Genomic DNA, 25,612 nt, shown 5'->3' with positions numbered 1-25,612 from the left:
TTCCATTCTTCACCCCTCTGCTTTTCTTAGTACCACCATCCACGGTCTCCTCTGTATATTGTAACTGTGTTTTATCTTGTGTATTCTTTTAATTTATTGTTGTTGTCATTCTGTGAAGTGCTTTGAGATGCCACCTTTAAAGGCGCTATATAAAATAAAGTTTATTATTATTATAATTTAAGAATAACAAATGTTAGGATTGAAATTGTGCAAGTATCCATTATTGTTTTCTTGGAGAGAAACTGTTCTCTTTTTTCACTGTCAATTACTCAATTACTATCTCAAAAAGGAAAAAAATCAAAAGTGCAAATTTTGTGCTAAAGCAATGTCTCATTAAAAAAGTAGTTACTTTAATAAGACCCAACTGCTGTCTGATTCTGTAAAAGACCCTTTGGTGATGTAAAGATATGGCTCCCACATTGGGCGTTAAGTGGCTTGGAAGTAGCAATCAGCCTCTCAGTTACTTAAAAATAGTTTTAAGTAAAGACTGTGAATCTAATTTCTTTCTTCACAGGGAAATATCAGAGGGCGTAAGTCTTAGATATGCAGGTGCAAGTGCATAGAAAGTCAATAGTAAATCAAGCCCATTGTTCATTAAGCAGTGTGTGAGGTAGGTCTAAACACTTCAGATTTATATCACATGTCAAAAGGTTCCGGATGCTGCTCTACATTTCTTGATGTGACCAATTCATTAAATTGTTTGTTTTTGTGAATTAATCATGACACATTGTTTCTACATACTGTCATCTCAAAACTAGATGAGCACATTGAGTCAAGGTCTTCTTGAAATTATATATACATTTTCTTGTCCTCTTTTAATTTTTCATGTTTTTCACTATTATATAATTCAGTGGTTTTTACTCCACATAAGTGATAATGTGAGTCTTCATGCTTTGTCTCATTTGACTTCCTTTTTGCCTATGGATCAGCAACTGTTGATACTTCTTGAATCCATGGCATCCCAGTCTCTTGTCTGTTCAGTAGGTTTCCTTGTAGTCGGAGGTCCAAAAATCCTATTCCTATCCAATCCAGGCTTGGAAAGATTACTTGTCAGAATATAAGGATACAATAGAGTCTGCTAGATCCAGCATTAACAGACTGCTTAAGTAAAACTGCCCTACCACATTACCTGCCTCATTGCAACTTTGCAACACATCTTTAGATTTCTTTAGCTCCCAGATCGACAATATCCGGCGTCACATTGTCTCCACAGTACGTCACTTCCACACCTCCCTGCTTGCCTAACTTGGTTCCCTTCTATCCAACGTCTCTCTTCTTGTCTCATTATCCATCAGTAAACTGGTTTTGCAGTGAAATCCACCACCTATATATTAGATCCAAATCCCATCACTTTATTTCAGTCCTGTTTCACTTCACTCTGCCCCATTATCTTCAATATAATAAATGAAACCTTGAGCACTGGTGTTGTCCTCAAAACTGCTGCCATTACCCCATCCCAAAAAAGCCAAATGTAGCTGTGGATAATCTAAAAAATTTTTGCCCCATCTCCAACTTACTCTTTCTTGCAAAAATTCTAAAACCTGCTGTTACAATTCAGTTTAATAACCACCTTATTGCAAATAACCTTTTCGAACCCCTCCAATCTGTCTTCTGACAACTTCACAGCACAGAATCTGCCCTGGTCTAAGTCATTCTTCTTGGTCTCAGTGCTGCTTTCAACACTGTTAACCATGATATCTTACTTTCTCATCTTGAGACTGTGTTTGGAGTTTCTGATACCATTCTTAAATGGCTCAAGTCTTACCGCACTGATTATGGTCACTTTGTCTTTCTTGGTGGATTTAGATCTGAAATTGGACACTTCAAGTCTGGTGTTCCTCAAGGTTCAGAACTGGGCCCAATACTTTTCAGCATTTACAGGTTTCCACTTGGTCAGCTTTTAAGATCACATGGCCTTAACTATCACTTCTATGCTGACAATACTAAAATCTACTTCCATACCAAACCTGACACTGATGTGGCTGTGTCTATTCCCTTTAATCGCATCTCCGACATATAAACTCAATATGACTCAAAATGTCCTATCTAATTTCCTAATAGATCTAACTCTGTATATGAAAGAAGGCTCCACGGCCGGAACGTTGTGTTCTCTTTCTTCTTTTTTTCAGCATGGAATAAACCTATTACTTGTAACTCTGTATATGGATGGTACTATGCTTGAACTTCAGTCTAAATTGAAAAATGTGAGGGTGATATTTGATGCAGGCTTGATATTCAATCCGCATGTGCAACATATTGTCAAAACATCATTCTTTCACCCTTAGAAATATCGCCTAAGCATTGTGTCCTTCAACTACAACATATATTATCACTGACTGTTGTTGAAAAACTGATCGACACATCTGTGTTCTCCCCAATTGAATATTTTAATGCTCTACTCATTAAATCCTGACCAGGTCTAATGCAAGTGACCACATCACTCCTACCCTGGAGTCCTTGCGGTGGCTTCCTGTCAGGTTTCATGTCAACTTCAAAATCCTCAGTTAACGTATACGGCTCTGCATGGCTTGGCACCTCCGTACCTGTCTGAGCTACTGTCGTCCTTCTCACCACCTTGCAACCTTGGCTCTTCTAATTCTGGTCTCCTGTCTGTCCTCCAAACCCATCTACACTCTGTAGGTGACAGGGACTTCTACTTTTATGCCCCAAGGCTCTGGAACTCCATCCCTATGGATGTCCCTAAGGATATCAGAGAGTCACCTTTCCTAAACTCCTTCAAATCTAGACTCAAAACCTTCTTTAGTAGGGCCTTTATTTAACTGGTTCTATTATTTACCCCTCTGCTTGTACTGTATCCAGTACCCCCATCTACTGTCTCCTCTCATTGTGTATTTTCGTTACACCTTTAAAAGTACAATATAAAAATAAAGTTTATTATTATTATTCCTGGGAGTTTGTTGAGACTACAATTTGTCTGTGTCTGTTTAAAGCTGCAACACCAGAAGAGCTGTGAAATGCTGTTAAACTGGTACAATTAAAACCATAACTGATTAAAGTTGTTACAAGCCTGTAGATTAACTAGCTCTACAGGAATAGGACTGAGGATTCTTGTTGCAGAACCTTGAAGCCAGTCCATGAAAATGCAGTACCCAATTGTATGAAATTCAAAAATGCCCTTTCTTTTACATCTTTAAATTCCGGTTCTGTGCTTTCAGTAAAAAAGTATGCAAAAGATTGAGTTTAATGGTAAGTAAATCAGCTTAATTCCTGGATGAACATTAACTGCAAAATAATTCTGCATGTATTCCATTTCAGGGGACACAAAGCTAACCAGCATCTCACCAGCTCATTCATAACCTCATTACTAAATAGTTTCAAATGTGTATGAGTTGAAAAAACAAGCTAGAATACTGAGGCTTCTGTAAGTGCATCAGGTTTCTTTAACAACAGCCACTGTGTTCTTTTCATTTTCTATGATAAGATTTTCCACTGAAGCATAGTATTACAGAGGCCAATTTGAATTAGAAATGCGAACACAGCGCTGTATAAAAATTGTATAATGTATCCCTTTTTTCCCAGGGTGGCTCTGGGGCTATCTTACACATTTATCCCAGTTACAGTTTGGTTTTAATCCATTCCCTATAGCCCATGCACAGCAGAAATTGGAGCAGAATCCTATGTAGGTTGCTTAGCAAATAAAACAAGTCCCAACCATGTGACATACTGCAATATGGTCCTTTCACATTTCTGGTGGGTGTCTTAGATTTGATTAAGGAAAGAATATAAGAAGAATTCCAGTGAAATGTTACAAAAATATGTTAATGTATTGTGGTAGTATTGTAAAATGTTGATAAGTAGGCATTAGTTTTATTTTACAATTGCAAGACCAAATACTGTGCAGACAAATTAAATTTATCTAAAAGAAAAACACTACACAGTAATAGTGATGAAGGCGATGAAGACAAACGTATGTGTTGCATTTACCTGTTGTTCCCATGACCCTTTCTCATCTTCCTGTGACACTTGATTTGATGTGGTGCTTCTCAGTCGGCTTTCTGATACTGCATGTCTCCCTCTTAAACAACTGCCTCTGCTCACCCCTGTGCAACAGTGTAGTTATCAATCAGTTAAGGTGATTGCAGGTTTTGAAAAGAAAAGTGGATCAATATCTCCTTGTTTTGATTTGACAAGCAGCCAGTTCTAGAGAATGAAACCCTGTAGGTGGTATGCACAATAATAGCCTGGATACTAATTGCCCCAGTGAAGCTGTGGATTCAAGGAACTACAAAATTGTTTTTTTTTTTTTTTTCATTTTTACCATCTTTATATATACCTGTGTAGACAGCAAAGTGGAATATCAATGCAGTGACTAGTTTAATACAAAACATGTTGGAGGCCAGTGAAACCATATCTTAACTTGTTAAATTATCTTGTACTTTCAAGTCCATCAATTCAGTGAATTAATTTGAATGAAGATGAATTTGTTGAGGGACAAGCATGTGCTTTTGCAATGATGTAAAGCATTCTTTTGTCTTGATATGATGCAGTATTTAACTAGAATCAAGTAGGCAGATGCAACATATATTAATTCCTATGATTATTAATTGTGCAATGCTTAGTGTTTAACCTGTTTGAGTATAAAGCAGGTATTATACGTGCATGTAGTAGTGTTTAGAGCTCTTATCAACATTTGGGATTCCTTACTATTTTTTTTTTACATGAGTACAGTGTTAAAACACTTCAAATGTTGTGTTGTAATGTACAGTACAAGCAATTAACTGTTTTTTATCACACCACTACAGTTCCCCAGTTTAAGAGATGAATTATGCTCTGTGAAGATTTCAGACTAGAACTTCACAATGTTAGTTTGCTAAGATCTCTAGGGCCCCTCAATAGGCTATCATTATACTCTATTTGTGTTACCAACTGACACAAAGTATGTAGTCACGTGTAGTGATCCAGCAACTGGACTGTCAGATCTAGAAGGACCTCATGAAGGATTGCTTCTGCACAGCAAAAACTATAGTAGCTAACACAATTGCAAGTAATTGAAAACTAATACACTGATTACAGTTATCAATTGTGTTAGTGATCATGACTTAGCTAAGTGAAAAATCTTCATTTTGAATACAGTATCAACTGGACACAAAATCCCTGAGTATTGGAAATGGGTTGTTTTCTTATTGTAAGATATTCTGTGTCTCAATTACCAATTGGTAGAGCAAAAGATATGAAAGAAATCAGAAAAGTTCTTTGAGATCAGTTTAGCAATTTAATAATGTTAAAAACATGAATGTCAACATTGGGGTTCAACGTGTTCATGGTAATCTCTCCATACAACATTCCTGAGCAACCTGTTAGACCTATGATCAACACATTGGAGCGACACCAACATCAATCAAAATCAATACACTCCTTTAATGTGAACGTTTAATGCTTATCTTTATATGACTGGGGACCTCAATACTTTTTGCCCCATTCTGGGATCAAGGTCATACTTTGGCCTATTGTCTCATTAGGCCTTAATGAGGACATAAGTCATCTGTAGGTAAAAGGATAGTTAAGTGTCTACCACTTTCAGTTAAAGTTATTTGTGTTAATGCGGGTAGAGCCAGATTCATCTTTTAAGTAGAGGTATCTGACTTGAATGCCTCATGACAAACATACCACATATGACATTAGAATTGGTTTATAAATGCTGAAGAAATGTAACAACCACAGCTTATTGAAAAACCCAAGTACTGTATAGTATATCACATGTAATGTTTTTCATTAATCTGGGGCTGCTTCTGTAGAATAGTTTATGTACTGTATGTATTTAAATGAAGAGCTCAGGAATAGTGAGAATAAGACATGCTTGTGCCTTGACAGCACTAGTAAACAAAGGCTCACACAGAATGTTATCTCCCTAAGAAACAAGTTGCTTAAACTTACATCTTAAAATAACCTTGTAGCGGCAAGGCTTAATAATAAGGCAGAATTAAGTGTTTCTGAGCTTTCCCAAATTAGGCCTCATTTCTCTGTTCATCTCTGTGGTGCAGCCACAGAGAAACCATTCATGCAAGGTGATTTAAGGTCCAAGGACAGCTCCCAAAGGGGGATGCACTTAGCTAAGCCTGGCTATCATGATCAATGGTCACCCACTGGCGCCTATCTGTCTAGGGAGTGCCAGTTGGACATCTGGATTGCATTCCTAAGTGTCAGGACTAAGTGACTCATATCTCACCTTGATCAACCAATCAGGGACTGGTAGGGCCGAGTAACCCATGTGGGACTCTGATGCCCATGGAACTTTCAGCCAATCAATGAGCTGAAGTTCCTCCAGGTAAAAACAGGCAACGCAGAGAGCCTGGGAGATTCAGACAAGATTCAACAAGATTCAGATTCAGATTCAACAATTCTAAAGGGAATTCAAAGGAGAATTCCAGGGCAGGACGGCCCAGGAGCAGAAGGCTCCCAAGGGCAGGACATTCTCGCAGCGCGCCTCCTGACCATCCTGAGACTCAGCCCGGACAACCACGGAACGGCCAGTGTGTCCGAGTGCCAGAACTTTCCTTTGTTCTAAGAGTCTAGAGTTGAGGTTGCCAGAGAGTAACCAGCAGCAGGCCTCGTGAACAGGTCGGAACTGTGGACAGCTGAATTACTATTCAGAACTAGCTCTTCATCAGGAACGAACCGGTCCTCTTCCTGACTTGCTGGGACCCACAGTCATCTTTTCTCCTGTGCACAAACTTTGCTAGTTAAAGCCAACACTAACTAGCCGGTCAGTGAGCATCAGCAGCGCACCGTCGCAAGCCGCACAGCACAGCCTGGCACCGAGCCAGAGAGCGCGGATTGGACAGCAACAGCCTGCAACTGTTTCTTTGTGCCCGCAGGAGATCTGAATCCCCAAAGATTGGATGAGTATTCAACTTCAATGCATTACAGCTCGAGAATTCAATTGTTATCCCAACCAGTTGATATCAATTTAATTCCTAAGAGTTATGTACTTGTTTGAGTATCTAATGTAGAAGTTGTAACCAAGTTCACTTTACGAAACGGTCTTAATGAATGATATACTGAACGTATGTCCTCTTGATATGTGTAACACTTTGTAACTGATTGAATATATACCTTTTGTATTCTGATAACCCTCACGATAAGATCTGTTAGGTTTATATGCATATTCTATGTATTAATAAATGTATCCTCGTGTATTAGTACCTGTGTGTGTGCGTTGTTTGAGTTATATCGCATGGTTGGATTCTAAAGCCATCAAAAGAATCAACTTTGTGATTTACTGCTACAATTAATAATTGTCTCAGTAAATGCCCAAACCCTACAGAACTGGTGCCTTCAGAGAGCCACTTTTCTTACATATTTGGCGTCCCTGAACCGGCTTAATCTACAACCTTAACAAAAATACAAATTCTCTGTAAATGCACTCTGGTAGCAAAAGATAAAAGCCTATCTGCTCAAAAAGATAAAAAGTGAAATGTCATACAGACGTCTTTTTGGTTAAGGGTCAATCTTATACTGTAGTTTCAAACTAAGGCGTTATTTATAGACTCATTACAGTGTGTTGTAGAGCCTTTGCATCCATCAGGGAATTGGCTGTGAAATTTGTATTCATCAGTAATTTATTCTTAATGCATTCACTGATCTCAGTGAAAAGGTCTAGTGTGGATGGAACGAGAGGAAAGAAACTCACCCACTTTATTTTTTTTCTATAGGTGCAGAACTACAGTACTGTATATCGTGCAGTATCTGAATACATAATGCCCTCTTCACTGTTTCCAGAGCATTACATTGAAACTGGAGAGATTTTTGTCCTACCTTTATAAATATAAGTACATGATAATCAGGGCAGTAATGATTTGGAATATTTAGTTTAAGTAGGTAATGGTATACTCCTGTATAACTTTTCTCCTATATACATAAAATCGTGAACACCTCCACATCATATGAACATTTAACATTGCTTAAGGACTTTTTATGTAGGTACTGGAGTTGTGTAATTAAAACTTTAAAAATAATATTTCACAAATCTGTTCATCAATACAAAGATGATAAAGGTAACATCTCATTTTCATTCTTGCCTTTTCTACATTATGTTGTATTTGTGATACTTTTTGGTTCAGTGTTCATCTCCCATGAGGACAATGCATACAGCTTAGTCCTTCACTCACCAGTTTATGAGGGTGATTGGACAGAAGGATTGCAGAAGACTGGCCTTTGCATCTAGATCTTCAGAAAACTTAGTCATGTTATTAGAAGTCTCTTCTCTTCCACTGGTTTTTAAAGATGAATTACGCCATCCTCTAGGGGAGAAGTGAACTTTGACCTTTTAGCACAGCGGTGATTTATAGTGTGTGTTTATCATACCAAGGGCTGCTGATATAGTAAATTGAAGATCTCTGCTTTTCCTTGTGTCAGAGGGTGCACAAGTAATATTGTAGATTGCCCCTGCAACACGAATGCATGGCAATAAAACCAAATGAATGGAGGAAGAAGGGGAAAAAGCACCATCAGTGGCATCAATGCCATTAAGGAATCAGTGCAGCACCAATGTACCATAATGCTGTTGTAAATCTACTGAAGCTATCTACTGAGGCCTGTTCTCAGTATTGAGATTTCTGATTTGTTTCAGTGAAATTCAGTTATTTTGGGGGTTAGGGTATAGACGGTTTAAGATTAATAAAAAGCATTAAGTAGTGAAGCTCTCATATTTTATATTACATTGAATGACTTTGTTTTGTGTTTAGAGAATTTTATACCATAAAATATATAACTTATTTTGAATTTGTTGTCTTTTTGCCAATCTTTTATTTTAATTATATGCCTTTTTTATCAGAACTTTTAGCAAATATGATCAGAATTGGCCATAGTAGCAACATAGAAGAATGGAAAGTAACATTCATAGCTTGTATTATACAGTACATTTCCAGCTATGGCTATAGATAAGGACTATAGATGTGGTGAATGTCTAGCAATAAAACAATACTCTTAAACAAGCAATTCTTAAATCTAGCCACAAAACTGAAAATTAAAATCTGTGCATTATACCTTGAGAGGGTGTTTCAATAACTCAAACTGAACGTTGTGTAAGCCCATTTCAAATGTCAAAAACACTACTTGGCTGAACAAGCTGATGCTGCTCATTTCCTATGTGCTTTCTGTTGTGTGAAGTGAGATGTAACACGACTACGTGAACTACAGACGATAAATTCCTTTAATACCTGAAAGCATCCCGACAAGAACCATGCATAGTCTTTAACTTTGGTTCAGTTTCCATGGAAACCACAAAGGTCAATAGTAATCCCATTGCTTAAGGACATTAATCTATGGCCACCGGAAAGCTGACGATAAATTCTTGTATTTTACTTAAGAAATAAAGGGGGAAAGAAGGTGTAAATCCTTTCAGAGGGAGCTGATGGGGAGCCCAGCATCCTTGACATGATTGAAACAGAAAAGTGAAGCACTTCAAAGCACACATGGCTGGTTCTGATGAAAAAAAGGGCTGCATTTGACAGGAGTCATTTAAAACCTGCTGTGTGATTAGAATTTGACAGGATCCCCAAATGAATTCTATCCTTTAAATGCACAATACATATCCCTGCCCTTGGAGACATGGGGGAATGCATCTCGTTTCTCCCTCCCATATTGTGTTTGTATAGAAAAGCATTCATTGAAATTGACAGGGATCTAATTATATCAGCCTGGGATGTAGTGTTCTAATGAATAGCAATAACATATAAATGAAGATTCTGCTATTGTGGGGTGATGCTAAGCAGTGTTTTCATTCAGAGTCTTTCAGTACACAAGATCTGTGAAGCGAGACATAATGAATGCAGTGCAGGTGTCAGCACAAAGCTGTCATGCATTCACCTGTGTATATATCCATTCATTTACAGAGCACATTCCAAACAGAGGATCAAGCCACACAATAAAAAATAAGTTTTTTTTATTATTGTTATCAGACTCTAGTTTTATTTATATGGATATAGGGAATTCTGGTATAATTTTCACAGTGTGTTTTACAGTAAAAACTTTAAAGTTGTATTCTTTAGAAAGCTCTTTCTTAATAATAGCTATTGCAAACAAACTATAAGTTTAAATGGGAAGTGTGCCTTGGTAAAAGTAACAAAAAGCTTTTCAAAAACACTACCATTGTTAACGTTTTTAAGGTATTTACTCTTGTTTAAGTTTTTATTTGATGGGTTATGTTGAATCATTTTCAAGAACACAGGCACAAAATATGATAAAAGTTACTTTACATTTCTACGCTAATGACCTCCGTATGTGTTGTTCTTTCTCTGAATCAAATAAGACAATTAAGAAATTCTTTATCTATTTTGAAAATATGCAATGGGTCCCTAAAGATCTGTTGTTGAATGCCTTTCTTCCTGAGCATGTACATGAATCTTTCCCAATGTGTATAATCTCCTTGAGGTCTGTGTAACGATGCTCTGTAGAGGTGAAAAGGATCCGATGCAGATGCAGGAGTCGCAGGGAGGTAAGTAAATGTACCGAGCAAATCCAGGAGCTGAGCCGTAGTCCGAAGGCGAAGCTAAGTCGAGATCCGGTAAAGGCACTGGTGGCGAACAATCCAAAACGTGAGACAGAATCGTAGTCGAAAAGAGAGCTACAGGGTCAAATCCAAAACAGGCAATGATAGCAAACAATCCAAAGGGCGAGACGAGATCCGAAGTCCGAAGGCAAAAGGTGTAGGCAGAATTCCAGGAAGGCAAAAGAGGGGTGAGAACGCTAGGCTGAGCAACAAGAAGAGAACTCAATACCGAGCAACGGGAATCAGGTACGAATGGTATAAATAACCCGGCGTGCCGCACGGTAGAGCAATTGCAGGTGTGTTAACTCGTGCGGCGGCGCTTGTTAGAAGTAATCCGCTGCTGGTGCTGATTGGCTCGCTTACGTGTTGATCTCCGCTGGCTGGTGGTCGTGACAGTACCCCCCCCTTCACGGGCGGCTCCCGACGCCCGAGACGGCCGATTAGGATAGTCCCTGTGAAAGTCACTGATTAGTGTAGGGTCCAAAATATCCTTCTCTGGAACCCAAGATCTCTCCTCGGCACCAAAACCTTCCCAGTCAACTAAATACTGCAGGGTACCGCGGTTCCATCTGGAGTCAATGATCTTGTGGACCGTATAAGCCGGGCGCCCCTGAATGCGACGAGGAGGTGGCGGGCGATGTTCGGGAGCCGCAAGGGGCGAGCGGTAAACAGGTTTCAGGAGGGAGACATGAAATGAGGGGTGGATTCTGAGGGTAGGGGGGAGAGCAAGACGGAAGGTAACCGGGGTGATCCGGGAACGAATCCGGAAGGGACCAATATATCTAGGCCCAAGCTTTTTGGAAGGCTGATGTATAGGTAGGTTCCGTGTAGATAACCAAACAAACTGTCCTTTCCGAAAACGAGGGGCTGGTCTGCGGTGTCAGTTGGCGAATTTGGCGTGGCGCTGGGTTGACTTAATAAGAGCTGTCCTCGCCATTTTCCAGGTCGTTCGCAGTTTGGCAATATATTGTTGCACGGACGGCACTGCCGTGAGTGGAGGTGTGACAGGGATGAGAGTGGGCTGATAACCTAAAGAACAAAGGAAGGGAGAGAGACCTGTGGAGGAGGAGGTAAGAGAATTGTGGGCATATTCTGCCCAGGGAAGTAGTGATGACCAATCATCCTGTGAGCTGGAGGTGAAGGCTCTCAAAAAGGTCAGGAGGCTTTGATTGGTCCTTTCCACCTGACCATTGGCCTCAGGATGATAACCAGAAGTCAAAGATACATGAGTCCCTAGAGTTTGACAGAAAGCCTTCCAAAAGGCCGAGATAAATTGCGGTCCCCTGTCCGAGACAACGTCATCAGGCAAACCATGTATCCTAAAGACCTGTTGTACAAACAAAGATGCCATTTCCTGGGCTGTGGGCAATGCTGGGAGGGGGACAAAATGGGCTGCTTTGGAAAAACGATCGGAGACCACCATGATTACCGTATGACCCTGACTGTTAGGAAGGTCCGTAATGAAGTCAACAGCTATGTGGGACCAAGGGCGGTGTGGGATTGGAAGGGGGTGAAGGAGGCCAGCCTTCCTAGAGCGCGGAGTCTTGCTCCTGGCACAGACCGGGCAAGCCCGGACGTACTCTGCTGCATCAGATCGCATGGAAGGCCACCAAAAGTCCCTGGTGAGGAGGTCCAGAGTGCGTCTGCATCCTGGGTGGCCGGCAAACCGGGAATCATGTCCCCACTGCAAAACCGCAGAACGTAAGTTGTTCGGGACGAAAAGCTTATCCGGGGGGCAGCACAGAGGAACTGTAGTTCCGTTGAGGGCACGCCTGACCTGATCTTCAATGGAGCAATGAATCGCTGCCACGATTCTGTTAGGAGAGATGATTGGTTCAGGTGTGTCGTCCAGGTCTGGGGGGTCATGGAGCCGAGAGAGTGCATCAGCCCTCCCATTCTTTGAGCCAGGAGTGTAAGTGATAACAAAATTGAAACGAGAAAAGAAAAGTGACCAACGGGCCTGACGCGAGTTGAGGCGCTTGGCAGATTGAATATAGGACAGGTTCTTATGGTCCGTAATAATGACAAAGGGGTGCTGAGCCCCCTCCAGCCAGTGTCTCCATTCCTCGAGGGCCAGCTTGATAGCTAGGAGTTCCCGATTGCCCACATCATAGTTAACCTCAGCAGGAGAGAGCTTCTTGGAAAAGAAAGCACATGGATGAGGGAGGCGATCCTCTTCGAGGCGCTGGGAGAGGACTGCACCAACCCCATGGGCAGAGGCGTCAACTTCAACAATGAAAGGCCGGGAGGGATCCGGATGCCGTAGGAGAGGAGCGGAGCTGAAGAGACGTTTCAAGCGCAGGAATGCCTGGTTAGCCTCCGGATTCCATTTACCCCGACTAGGACGGTTGCGGGTCAGAGCCGTAATGGGCGCCACCACGGAGCTAAAGTTCCGGATGAATCGCCTGTAGAAGTTGGCAAAACTTAGAAAGCGTTGGATTTGCTTCAAATTACGTGGCACAGGCCAATCATTGATAGCTGCCACCTTGGCTGAGTCCATCTCAACTCCAAGAGGAGAAATAATGTAGCCCAGAAAGTGAATCTTAGAAGCATGAAAAATGCATTTCTCAAGCTTGGCGTAGAGCTGGTTGTCGATGAGTCTGGACAAGACCTCCTGGACGTGATGGACATGTTCCTGAGGGTCGGTGGAAAAAATGAGGATGTCATCCAAGTATACCAAGACAAATTTTCCAATAATGTCCCTGAAGATGTCATTTATGAAGGATTGGAAGACTGCCGGGGCATTAGCGAGTCCAAAAGGCATCACCTGATATTCATAGTGGTCGTGCGTGGTCATAAAGGCTGTCTTCCACTCATCCCCTTCACGGATCCTGATTAAATTATAAGCCCCTCGTAGATCTAGTTTTGAGAAAATGGAGGCTCCACGTAGGGACTCCAGAGCGGCTGGGATTAAAGGCAAGGGGTAGGGATGTTTGACTGTAATGGAGTTCAGGCCTCTGTAATCAATACACGGCTTCAAGGAGCCGTCCTTCTTCCCTATGAAGAAGAACCCAGCACAGGCTGGGGACGAGGAGGGAGGAATAAAACCAGAATTCAGGGCCTCCTTGATATAATCCTGCAGGGCTTCATTCTCCGTCTGAGTGAGCGGGTAGATCCGTCCTTTGGGTGGGAGTGCTCCTGGAAGCAAATCTATTGCACAGTCATAGGTGCAGTGAGGGGGGAGCGATAGAGCTTTCTGTTTGTCAAAGGCTTGCTTCAAATGTGCATATTGGGGGGGAATAATAGAGTGTTCTTCCAAGAGGTTTACTGAAGCAGCAACCTTGAGTGGAGGACGACAACAGTTGTCACGACAGGCCTGGCTCCAGGCAATGATCTCATTCTTGGCCCAGGAGATGTGGGGATCATGCTTTTTGAGCCAGGGAAGGCCCAGGATCACAGGGTAAGCAGGGGAGTCCAGGAGAAGGAGTGAAATGTCCTCCACATGAGTGGCACCAACAGTAAGGGATAGGGGAATGGTCTGCCAGGAAATACGTCCAGGAGCGATTGGTGACCCATCCAACGTTTGAATGCAGATAGGGGGTGAAAGCGGAGCAAGAGGAATATCCCACTTCTTGGCAAAAGAGGCATCCATAAAATTCCCAGCTGCCCCTGAATCCACCAAAACCGAAAGGGGAAGGTGCGTGTCCATCCAGGAAATCTCAGCTGGGAATAAAGGCCCTGAAGAGGATTGTGAAAAAACAGCACTACTGACACTAACAGTAGGCAGTGGGGGAGCTCGAGGTGGATGTGGGGGTCTCAAAGGACAAGTAGCGAGCAGGTGACCCGACGCAGAGCAGTACAGACACAGCCCCTCCTGACGGCGCCTTTCCTTTTCCTCCAAGGACAGGGGTGCATGTGGCAGGGTGGGCGCCACGAGGGGAGGACCCATGGGGCGCACAGGTCTGCTTCCTGGGTGTCTCTCCGCTCTCCGCAGCCGAATGCGAGTGTCCAATTCAACTACCGCAGCGATAGCCGCCTCTAGAGACCAGGTTGGTAAGGACATGAGCACCAGGTGGTCCTTTAGATCCTCCGAGAGACCCTTAGCGAAGAGGCAAACCAAAGCTTCCGGGTTCCAGGCAGACTCCGTGGCGAGGGCTTGGAATTCAGCCACATAATCTTGCAGTGGTCTGTCGCCCTGGCGAAGAGAGGAAAGCCGAAGGCAAGTCAAATCCGGGTTGCTTTGAGAAAAACGCGCCTGGAGACGGTCAGCAAAAAGCTGAAAGTCAGAGAACAGCTGCTCTCCTCTAGCAAGCAATACTGCAGCCCAATCCAATGCTTTGCCTGTGAGCAAGGAAAGTGCGAATCCGATCCTCTGTCGAGAAGTAGAAAAACGCTCAGGCTGCAGCTGAAAAGCCAGGGAGCACTGGGCAATAAAGCCCCTGCAGCCTGCAGGATTGCCGTCATACTTCTCCGGGAGAACAAATGGTAAAGTTGAGGGAGTGGTGGGCAGTGCCGCGGTGGTTGGAGCAGGTGTTTGTAAAAAAGGCGTTGTAGGAATCGGTGCGGGAGCCGGCGAAACAGGGGAAGAAAAAAGCCAGGCGACTTGGTTAGTGAGCAGTTGGAGAGAAGATTGAAGCTGGGCGATGGTCTGGGATTGCTGCGGGAGAAGGGAACGAAGGGTCTGTGCGTCTGCGGGATCCATAATCAGGCTCGGTATTCTGTAACGATGCTCTGTAGAGGTGAAAAGGATCCGATGCAGATGCAGGAGTCGCAGGGAGGTAAGTAAACGTACCGAGCAAATCCAGGAGCTGAGCCATAGTCCGAAGGCGAAGGTAAGTCGAGATCCGGTAAAGGCACTGGTGGCGAACAATCCAAAACGTGAGACAGAATCGTAGTCGAAAAGAGAGCTACAGGGTCAAATCCACAACAGGCAATGATAGCAAACAATCCAAAGGGCGAGACGAGATCCGAAGTCCGAAGGCAAAAGGTGTAGGCAGAATTCCAGGAAGGCAAAAGAGGGGTGAGAACGCTAGGCTGAGCAACAAGAAGAGAACTCAATACCGAGCAACGGGAATCAGGTACGAATGGTATAAATAACCCGGCGTGCCGCACGGTAGAGCAATTGCAGGTGTGTTAACTCGTGCGGCGGCGCTTGTTAGAAGTAATCCGCTGCTGGTGCTGATTGGCTCGCTTACGTGTTGATCTCCGCTGGCTGGTGGTCGTGACAGTCTGCCATAGGCCACATGAGTCATATTATAAATAGTACAATAATTAAACAAACCAACAGTATTACTGCTATTATGAAGATGATATTAAGACTATTTTGTCAAATCTATAGAGGAAAACAAATTGCCCATCTCTGCTTTACCTGGTGCTAGACTGTGGAACATCCTGAGAGGTGACTCTTGCTGGTGAAATGCAGTTAAATCCCCCCAAGGGAACTCCTACATTTGTCTGGGGTGGCAACCAATCATTAAAGTGTTAAGGTCACAGTGGCAGAGGTAATTTTTTGTCTCTAGAAGCTCAATTACCAGCACTCCACAATGAGGAAAAACAAAAATAATAATTCCTTACACTTACATACCACTTTTCTGGATACTCCCGTCAAAGTGATTTACAGTAATGAGGACTCGCCTCCACCACCATCAATGTGCAGCATCCACCTAGATGATGCAACGGCAGCCATAGTGCGCCACAATGCTCACCTCACATCAGCTGTCAGTGGGGAGTGTTATATCGCATACAGCGTCCATTGGGGTTTAGGATGCTGTTGTGCTTTTGGTTTGGGGGTTATCACTTTACGGCACTTGGGTACCTTGGTGGGTTTTTTGCATTTCTGTGTCAGCTACGAGTAATGCACAATAAAGAGCAGACGTCTGCGAAACCTATCTGCCTCAGTACCTGGTTAACAGAGAGGAGAACAAAGTGATGAAGCCAGTTCATAGATGGGGATTATTAGGAGGCCATGCTTGGTAAAGACCAATGGGAAATTTGGCCAGGTAACTCTTTTTAATAAACAACCTGGGATTTTTAATGACCACAGAGAGTCAAGACTTCGGTTTTACATTTCATATGTAGGACAGTGCCTTTTTACAGTATATTGTCCCTGTCACTATACTGGGGCATTAGGACCCACACAGACCGCAGAGTAGGGGCCTCCAACTCACCCCTCTAATACCTCCTCCAGCACCAACCTTAGTGTTTTCCAGGAGGTTTCCCATCCAGGTACTGAGCAGGCTCACCCCTGCTTAACTTTAGCCAGTTGCTAGTTGTGAGATGCAGAGTGATATGGCTGCTGGCTTGGAAAAAAAACTAAACATTAAACAAATCAGAAACAGTTTGGGTTTATGTGTAAGTTAATCAGGCAACATCTTTATTCCTATGAGATTCTGTTGTGTATGAAGTGTTCTTTTGTACTTTTTACAAAATTTGTGCAATATCCAATAATCTTAACAACCTCTGATCTTTCAGTGAGAATTGAAATCACTAGCAGCCATATCAACTTGCAACTCACAACTGGCAGCCCACTGAAGCTAAGCAGGTGTGACCCTGGTCAGTACCTGGATGGAAGACCTCCTGGGAAAAACATTGGTTGCTGCTTGAAGAGGTGTTAGTGGGGCCAGCAGGGGGCGCTCACCCTGCGGTCCATCTGGGTCCTAATGCCCCAGTATAGTGATGGGGACACTATACTGTAAACAGGCGCCGTCCTTCAGATGAGATGTAAAACCAAGGTCCTGACTCTCTGTGGTCATTAAAAATCCCAGGGCGTTTCTCGAAAAGAGGAGGGGTGTAACCCTGGCATCCTGGCCAAATTTCCCATTGGCCCTTACCAATCATGGTCTCCTAATAATCCCCATCTATGAATTGGCTCCATTACTCTGCTCTCCGCTATGGCTGCTGTCGCATCATGCAGGTGGATGCTGCACATTGGTGGTGGAAGGGAGTCCCCATTACCTGTAAAGTGCTTTGAGTGAAGTGTCTAGAAAAGTGCTATTAGGTGTAACCAATCATTATTAATTTGTGTCTTTTGCCAGTTTAAATATCAGTTTGTTCATTACTTATTTTAGAAATTTTTTTTAACCCGGGTCAATCTGCGCATCACTAGTTGTCATGATTGCGTGGTTACGCTGTTTACGTTTTGCTATGTGAGAGTGGTTCGACCATTGCACTTATTATTGTTTCATACCGTTTTGTTCTTTTGAATACCTTGCTTTGAGTTTGAAAGTTCAAAGTGTAAAGGTTATTATAGATCACAGGCTCAAATCTGGGACTCTGAAATGCAAATATAGCAATGATAGCGCAAGTGCGAGTAAGATGCGTGAAGAGATTATTTTCTAAAATAAGTAATGAACAAACTGATATTTAAACTGGCAAAAGACACAAATTAATAATGATTGGTTACACTTAATAGCGCTTTTCTAGACACTCCACTCAAAGTGCTTTACAGGTAATGGGAACTCCCTTCCACCACCAATGTGCAGCATCCACCTGCATGATGTGACGGCAGCCATAGTGGGGAGGAGAGCAGAGTAATGAAGCCAATTCATAGATGGGGAGGCCATGATTGGTAAGGGCCAATGGGAAATTTGGCCAGGATGCCAGGGTTACACCCCTCCTCTTTTCGAGAAACTCCCTGGGATTTTTAATGACTATAGAGAGTCAGGACCTTGGTTTTACATCTCATCTGAAGGACAGCGCCTGTTTACAGTATAGTGTCCCCATCACTATACTGGGGCATTAGGACCCACATGGACCGCAGGGTGAGCGCCCCCTGCTGGCCCCACTAACACCTCTTCCAGCAGCAACCAATGTTTTTCCCAGGAGGTCTTCCATCCAGGTACTGACCAGGCTCACACCTGCTTAGCTTCAGTGGGCTGCCAGTTGTGAGTTACAGGGTGATATGGCTGCTGGCTAATATACTGGACTCTTATATTTACAGTATAATATGCTGGATATACTGTTTCAATAAATGCTAATCAAATGAATGTGCGAATATTGTTCGGTATAATTTCTAATGGAGTGTGTTCAGACCGTCGCCGCCAAACTGTCTCATTTTCAATGTGTGACATCATTTTATTTGTGGGGCATAAAACTAAAACACTGAAGCGATAGGCTCTGATGGGGAGAATGAAGAAGTGAGGTGGTCCGCCATAACTCAAGCTTCATTAAAACACAAAGGCAACCGAAGGATATAGCCAGTGAGAAAGAATGGAAACTTTGCCCTTTCAGCAGACCCTCAAGCTGTAATGCTCGCCCCATTACTGACACACACAGTCCCTGTAACGGCTGGTGAAACCCAGATACCTACAACCAACAAACAACTCCCTCCTCCCACTATTTTCAGCTTGCAGTTCTTAACAGTGCTCCTAGGGGGAGCCCCTTCGTAGCAGACACTGCAATATTCTTTCCTCTGACTTATACAGCGTAGTCTTTCTTTAAGAAAGATGATTAGGCCAGCCCGCAGACCACCTGGCGCATGCTCCCGACCACTGGAGGTTCACGGACCACACTTTGAGAACCTCTGAAGTTGAAGTCTTGAGTAAACAAGTTGCAGTAAGCAGTTGCTTATGATTCTATGGTGTGCTCCTATTGTACCACAGAATTTAACAGAGTAAAACACTGACATTGAGAACAATTTAAAAGATCTTAATAATATTAAAGATCTTAATAATATTAAAGAGTACTAATTTCAGTGACTGTTTTATTGGGGATAGAGTACAGTGCTTTTCTCAGACACGGTGGCTGCAAGGAATGTGCAAACTGTCTTTCTTAGCACTACATTCCAGTTCAAATACATTTTTAGGTGCCTCTACGCCAAACAAAGCTTCCTTTTTGTTTACTTGACCTAAGTTAGATTTGAACCAAGGTTTCTATTTATAATCTGTAATGGTTTGTGAACCAATAATAATCAGCCATTCTTACCAGCACACACAAACACATATCCTGTTCATTCTACATATCTCTTTCAAACACATTGCTATGATTTTTTTGTTAAATGGAGGAGCTGCTTTGTAACTCTTATCAGGAGAATGAGCAGGCCCCAAAATATATTTCTGTAAAAATGACCCAGGTTAGCTTTGCAATGCTGTTTCTTTTACAGTGGTTCATACTCTTTTGTCAAGTTCAGAAAAAGAAGGACAAGGTCATATCTACACCTTTTTCATTCTAGGTCTTTGCTATGATCAGTTCAGACCTCCAAAACATTTCATTTACATGAAAATAAAATAAAAACAAAAACAAAGTCTAATGTTTTCACCACTTTTTATTCTGTAATAGCAATGTAATGTGTTGAGCGCATCAACAATAGTCAGGATGTTGTAGACAGCACAATAACCACTACTATGTTCCTGGGTACATTGAATATAAATGTACAGCCAAGTTTAAACTTAAATCACTGGCTACTGTGCCAACAATGATCTTATAATCTCAAGTAAAAGCCTGTTCTTAACATTCTTAATAGTATAGCAATAATAATAAGTACCTTTTGTGCCTGAGGTTATTATCTAATTTATTTAAAAAGGAACACTAGTTTTGATTCGCCTGAATCTCTAGCAGTTGCTTGCAAGTCTATACTTTTATTCTAATGAAGCCTAATTTGTTGATAGTTCGTCTTTTTTATTGAATGGCACATCAATTTGCACTCTCACTTTCTAAAAAGGGTGTGAGCCACAGGGGACTGAAGTATTTACCCGCTTTTAAAGGAAGCTCTTTACACACAGTAAACTCCAGTCATCTGAAAAACCTTTTTGGTTATTTAATTAACCCTTATAGATAATTGCCTGAATTCTATTAATAAAATATCCAAAGAACAAATTAATTGCACCTGGCTTTCTTTATACACCGCTTTTTCTTAGACAATGCTTGGGTTACACTGCCAGTACATTATCTTCTCTAAATGTTTTTGGAATTGAAATAGCTCTAGGACATTCACAAAGGATATAAAAACAGTTTTTTCTTCTTTTAGGCTACAAGACTGTACACCTGAAATAGCCATCTTATAACATGTAAATCTCAACTGAAAACACACAAAAATATGTTGTTTGTAATTTACTTTGGTTATCATCTTGTCTTCATGTTATTTATAGGTTTTCATGGTGAGAAGATAAAGCATTGTCATTTGTTTCTGAATTTTTTGCCACCTTCTGTGAAATACAGAAAAGATTTATGCTGTGCTCTCTAGCACATATGATAAACTAATTTATATAGTCAGTTTTGGGCATTGCATTCAACAATTCAATGTCTTAAAATTCAGTGTTAATTCATTGTCTTGCATCCTCCAAAGAATGTACTGTGTATTCATATTATATCTGAACTAAGTTGTATATATGTATAATTATATGTGTGCTGGGTATACACAGTGCATAGAATGATTTTTTTACTATAGTTTTTTAATGTTTTTTTCTACTTGCATTTCTACTATTTACTAATTCAGATAGGAATCACATCAATAAGTGAGATGCTTATTAGCATGCTGGAGATGTGAGAGTGCTCAGAGCATGTGCTCAGTTAATGGGAAATTCAGACAGGAGACACTGCAGCAGGCCTGTAGATGGCAGTCAACACAGTTTCTTTTCTGTCAGCCTTAATCTAATCTAACAATTGTCTGCCTATCATCTGTGAGCAGCATACCAATGGCAGTTTGTACAGGAAATGAAGTCACCCAATTCAGAAGGCAAATGAAAACTATGACTGTTTCAATGTAAGAACTGTAGTGAAAAGAGGAAGAAAATCAGAGGCGATCGCACAGTGTGATTCCCTTGGAGAGCAGCTGACAGCAGTGAAGATGGATGACTCTCTGGAAACGGCAATGCTTCACCACTGAAACACATTCCCATGTAGGCTGTCCATGCTGCTGTTAGGGAACTGGGAAAATAAATACATACAGTAAATGCATTAATACATAAAAGCAGAAACAATGCACTATTTCACATGAACATTTATTATGACAGACCTGAAAGTAAAGAGATAAGTGGCTTATTACTCACTGAGGGAGGAGTAGCACTGAAACCCTGGATTTAAGTCCTTGCTATTCCTTTTTTAGGGGAATCAGTGTGAGCTGTGCATAAGTTCCCAAAATTATGCGTTGAAATAACTTCAGTTTCTCATTTTCTTAGTGTCCATCTAGGAATAAATTAATATTTGTGTTCACCAACAACGCCAGCAATAACAATAATCCCTATCCTGTGTAGATGGATTTCGTTCATCTGACCTCAGTCATGCCTTATGCTTCATGGATAGGCTAAAGTTTGCCATGACCTTCATAGGATAAGTGGATCTCTGCTAATGGATAGTTGGCAGTTATTTTAGTAGCTCTCTTATTCATCAGTGCAGCATTTTGAGAGTAGTTGCTGGTTACATTATTTTCTATTTCAGCCAGACATTTTTCAAGTCATAAAACTGTTTAAAGTATACCTAGTCAGCAGTACAGGCTATGAAGCTCTTTGCTTCACCTGTTCCATTAGCTCTGTTTGAAGGGGTAAGTAGTACTGGAACTCGGGATACATGGGATAAATCCCATGTGTGTTCCTGAAAAAGGTTCATTGCTGAAAAACATTTATTTTGTTCTCAAAAGACCCACATAACCCAATTGAAAGGCTGGAAGATCAAAAGGTACCATTTTAGAACCTCTTCATATAGCCCGTAGCAGTGTACTACCAGGAATCTGTGGGTTATTTTGAATCACTAGCAGCTCTGTCTGATGTGCACAGAGTTTGCAGACACTCGTGTGTAACTACCGTCAGGCCTCTAATAGCTCAAATATCATTCTGTAACAGCAGGACAGTCATGGGGTGCTATTATAGTATAAAGACACAATGGGCAAGAACAGATGGACATATAAGAAAAGGAAATGCATTTTGATGTAACACAGGGATATTTTGGACATGGAATAGGTTCCATACAGGATTCCTTCTGTACCATAGAGATGTTCTGTTGAAATCAGACTGAGCCTACAGCTGATTGTAGCTTAGAGATCCTAGAGAATATACCTAATGTTTAAGTTCTAGGCTTGAACTATGACAAAGGAAGATGGCTTGAGCTTGAAAGGGCTGAAGTAGTTGGAATTTATGAAAGAATAAAAGGCTGAAGAAATGGTTAGAACAACAAAACGTCACCATTAAACCCACATCCACAAAAAAGCAAAAAGTAGAACAACACTATTTGTCATGCTATTTATTTTGTTTTACAACTTCAAATAATATACAACTATAAAAATTTTCTGCTTTAAAATAGAAGGCTGGAATTGAAGGTCAGTTACAGTGCACGAACTTGTCCATCTGCTCAACGTTCCATAATCTCTTCCCAGCACACCCTAATGCCCTAGTCCACAGAGTGATCTCTGCAGTAGAACTGTGAGCACATCTGTGTGTGTGAGAGAGAAAGATATATAGACCCACCCTGCCATCCCCAGCACAGGAGATGCAACTGCCTTTCACTGCTCCCATGTTTTTTTTTAACAAACTGATTCTAGTTGCACACAAGCAGTAAATCTCCCAGTAGATAAATATTCATTAATAATTATAAAAGTATGAATTCATAATCACTGTATCTGCTTTAATACACACTCTTTAGATTCATGTAATAAAACATGTCAGGCCTTGGTATTTGTGACCATATAGCAGAAGATATATAAGATTCCAGCTAGGGCCTATACTGTAATACCACAGTTTCAAAGTCACTTAAACCTTATACGGAATAGGAGTGAGCACTTACAGATATCAAAATTATCAAAACTGTTTCTTAAATCTACGTGTACAATTTAAATATTGTATCTATATATGTATATTTAAGAAAAATATAATCATATTTAGGATATTCATTTTAATAACATTCTTCATGGTCAGCGTTCAAATAAAAAAAAGACTCGACTTGTGTGACAGTTTCTACTCATCTACAGTACATTTTAATTGTGATAAAGTTTTCTCTTCATTTTTGCAGTTTTTTATTAATACTCTCTCTAGATACTTAACAGCAAAATATATATGTACTTTTACATGCTATACTTTACTTACATTGTTGTGGCTTAATGTTATTTTCACATAAATGTGTCCATACCTTTACTTAGGAAAAAACATAAAGCACTGTCTCCAGTATCTGCAAACTCTGAAGTAAGGTTGCTGTTATTGATCTGCCCTGTATCCCTGGTGCCCTCTGTTATTAAACTGGAATTACAGGGTTAATGTACGAGAGTACAGTTTAGCTACTCAGCTACTTGAAGGATGCAAGTCAGCCCTGGTTATTAGGGAAAGATTTAATTTACAGTTTCAGTTATTGCATCTCAGGCATGATGCAGGCTTTCTCTGCCTCTCTTCAAGTCCTGAATCACATCGATTCATGGCTTAGAAGCCACACATTCCTAATTGACCACTATTATTATGGCTCAGAGTATAAAAGTTGGACCTTGGAAAAGGTTTAAGTACTGGAGAAGTATGTACTGTAGTAATAACAATCTTATTTGCTATCTGTTCTGTTCCATTTTCATTCTGTATCTTTGTATTACAGGGTATGTTAACAGCCATGTCAGTTTGCTTTATCCAAGTAATATTTGTAATACCTAGTTTAGAGCAGTGATGTTTGTTAAACGGTGTTACACATGCCCTGCTTAACCTAGCCATTTCATCTCCATGCTGAAACAATATCTGATTATTTATGAGCTCACAAGTCTCTCTTTTTATTTCCATTCAGCTGTATTTTGCTTTTCAGAATGGTAGAGAAAACCATTACTAATAGTCAAAAAAACTGAAATATGACCAAAAAACTGAAACATTGCTTTCAAAAGATTGCCTTTGGGTGACGTCAAGACTCCATTCATTAATTGAAACTCTTTTAAAGGTATAGACCAAACTCTAATTCTAGACTAGAGAAGCAATGAATTTATGACAAAAGAGATAGTTTGTCAAGATCTTAAGTATTAAGGTTAAGTAATATTTTTAAAGGAAGATCTGTTCTGCTGATGCTACAAAAGATGCTGTCAGCTTAGGTACAGTTTAGCCACTGACATTGCTTTCAGTAAAATACAAAAGTTTGTTTTAGAACATATTGGAGATACAGTGTAGTACACTTACAGTTCAAAAACTCTGAGAAATCCATCTAACGTTTTACAATAGGACACCTGCATACTGTAGCACAGAATAAAGAGACTCCGGCTCAATATGCCTCATGGCTCCTTTTAAAATGTCAACTGTCTTTGCTCCTGCATCAATGAATAGGAGCCATGAATGTCATGAATGTCAGTCTTCTGTGTTATATAAGAACTTGAATGTTCCTGTGTATTTGGTGCACAGCATGTGTCATTAATATTGCTAGTGTAACACAACAGTTTGTAATACAAAGACCAAGCTGTCAGGCTGATCCTGCCTGCCTGCTGGAGAGATCAGTGTAGTTTCCATGCCAGGGAGTGAAGATAATGTTTTGGGATCCACTTTAGTGTACACAAGCTTTTTTCCCTCTGTAGTATGCATAGACAGAAAGCAGTTTAGGTTTCATGGGGACCAAAATAATATATATAAAAATGTAATTTACACATACTGTACAGTACACACTCCAATAGACAGCATGTGTTAAGGGTCACTTATTTATTAATGTGCAGCAGCACATTGGTGAGCCTTTAGGATTAAGGTGTGTCACATAGAGAATTTTGGCAAAGTTATATATATGAGATAAAATACATTAATTTTATCTCATTACAAAATACATTACATTAATTATTATTTTTATATATCAAATTTGTCTTGTAAAGAAACCCAAGTCTCATGTTGCACATTCAGTGTATACATACGACATAAAGACCACACTTGAAGACTGTACAGTATAAGTAGGAATAACATTTGGTGCAAAACAAAACCTGAACATCTGAGTAACTGAGCAAGACCTTTGTGTTTCAAGGTTATCAGTTCCTGGCAGAATATGGTGATTATGCTCTTTGAGGCATACTCAGATTACACATTGAAATAAAATGTATATATAATATTTATAATAACATGCTTTTGCTGGTGACACGTGTGACTGGTGTGCCACACCATAGAAAGGTTGAGAAATATGGTGTTAAGGGATGTTATGACTGTATAAAGCAATATGTGAAGATTACAATTTTATACTGTTTATCTTTAGAGAGCTTATCTAAACTTAGCAATAATAAAAATGAAATGCCTTTACATACTTGTA

At 40.9% G+C, this 25,612-nt stretch overlaps 1 protein-coding gene across 1 annotated transcript in view; it reads left to right on the top strand.

The window, feature by feature from the left end:
• LOC102696525 (DAB adaptor protein 1) overlaps nt 1–25,612 on the top strand; it is a 362,145-nt gene that overhangs the window by 90,226 nt on the left and 246,307 nt on the right. The gene's annotated exons all lie outside the window — the stretch shown is intronic.

This window comes from Lepisosteus oculatus, chromosome 9, assembly GCF_040954835.1.
Source record: "Lepisosteus oculatus isolate fLepOcu1 chromosome 9, fLepOcu1.hap2, whole genome shotgun sequence".
NCBI lineage: Eukaryota > Metazoa > Chordata > Actinopteri > Semionotiformes > Lepisosteidae > Lepisosteus > Lepisosteus oculatus.
The sequence above is the reverse complement of the archived record's forward strand: the minus strand, read 5'-3'. Positions and strand labels throughout refer to the sequence as shown.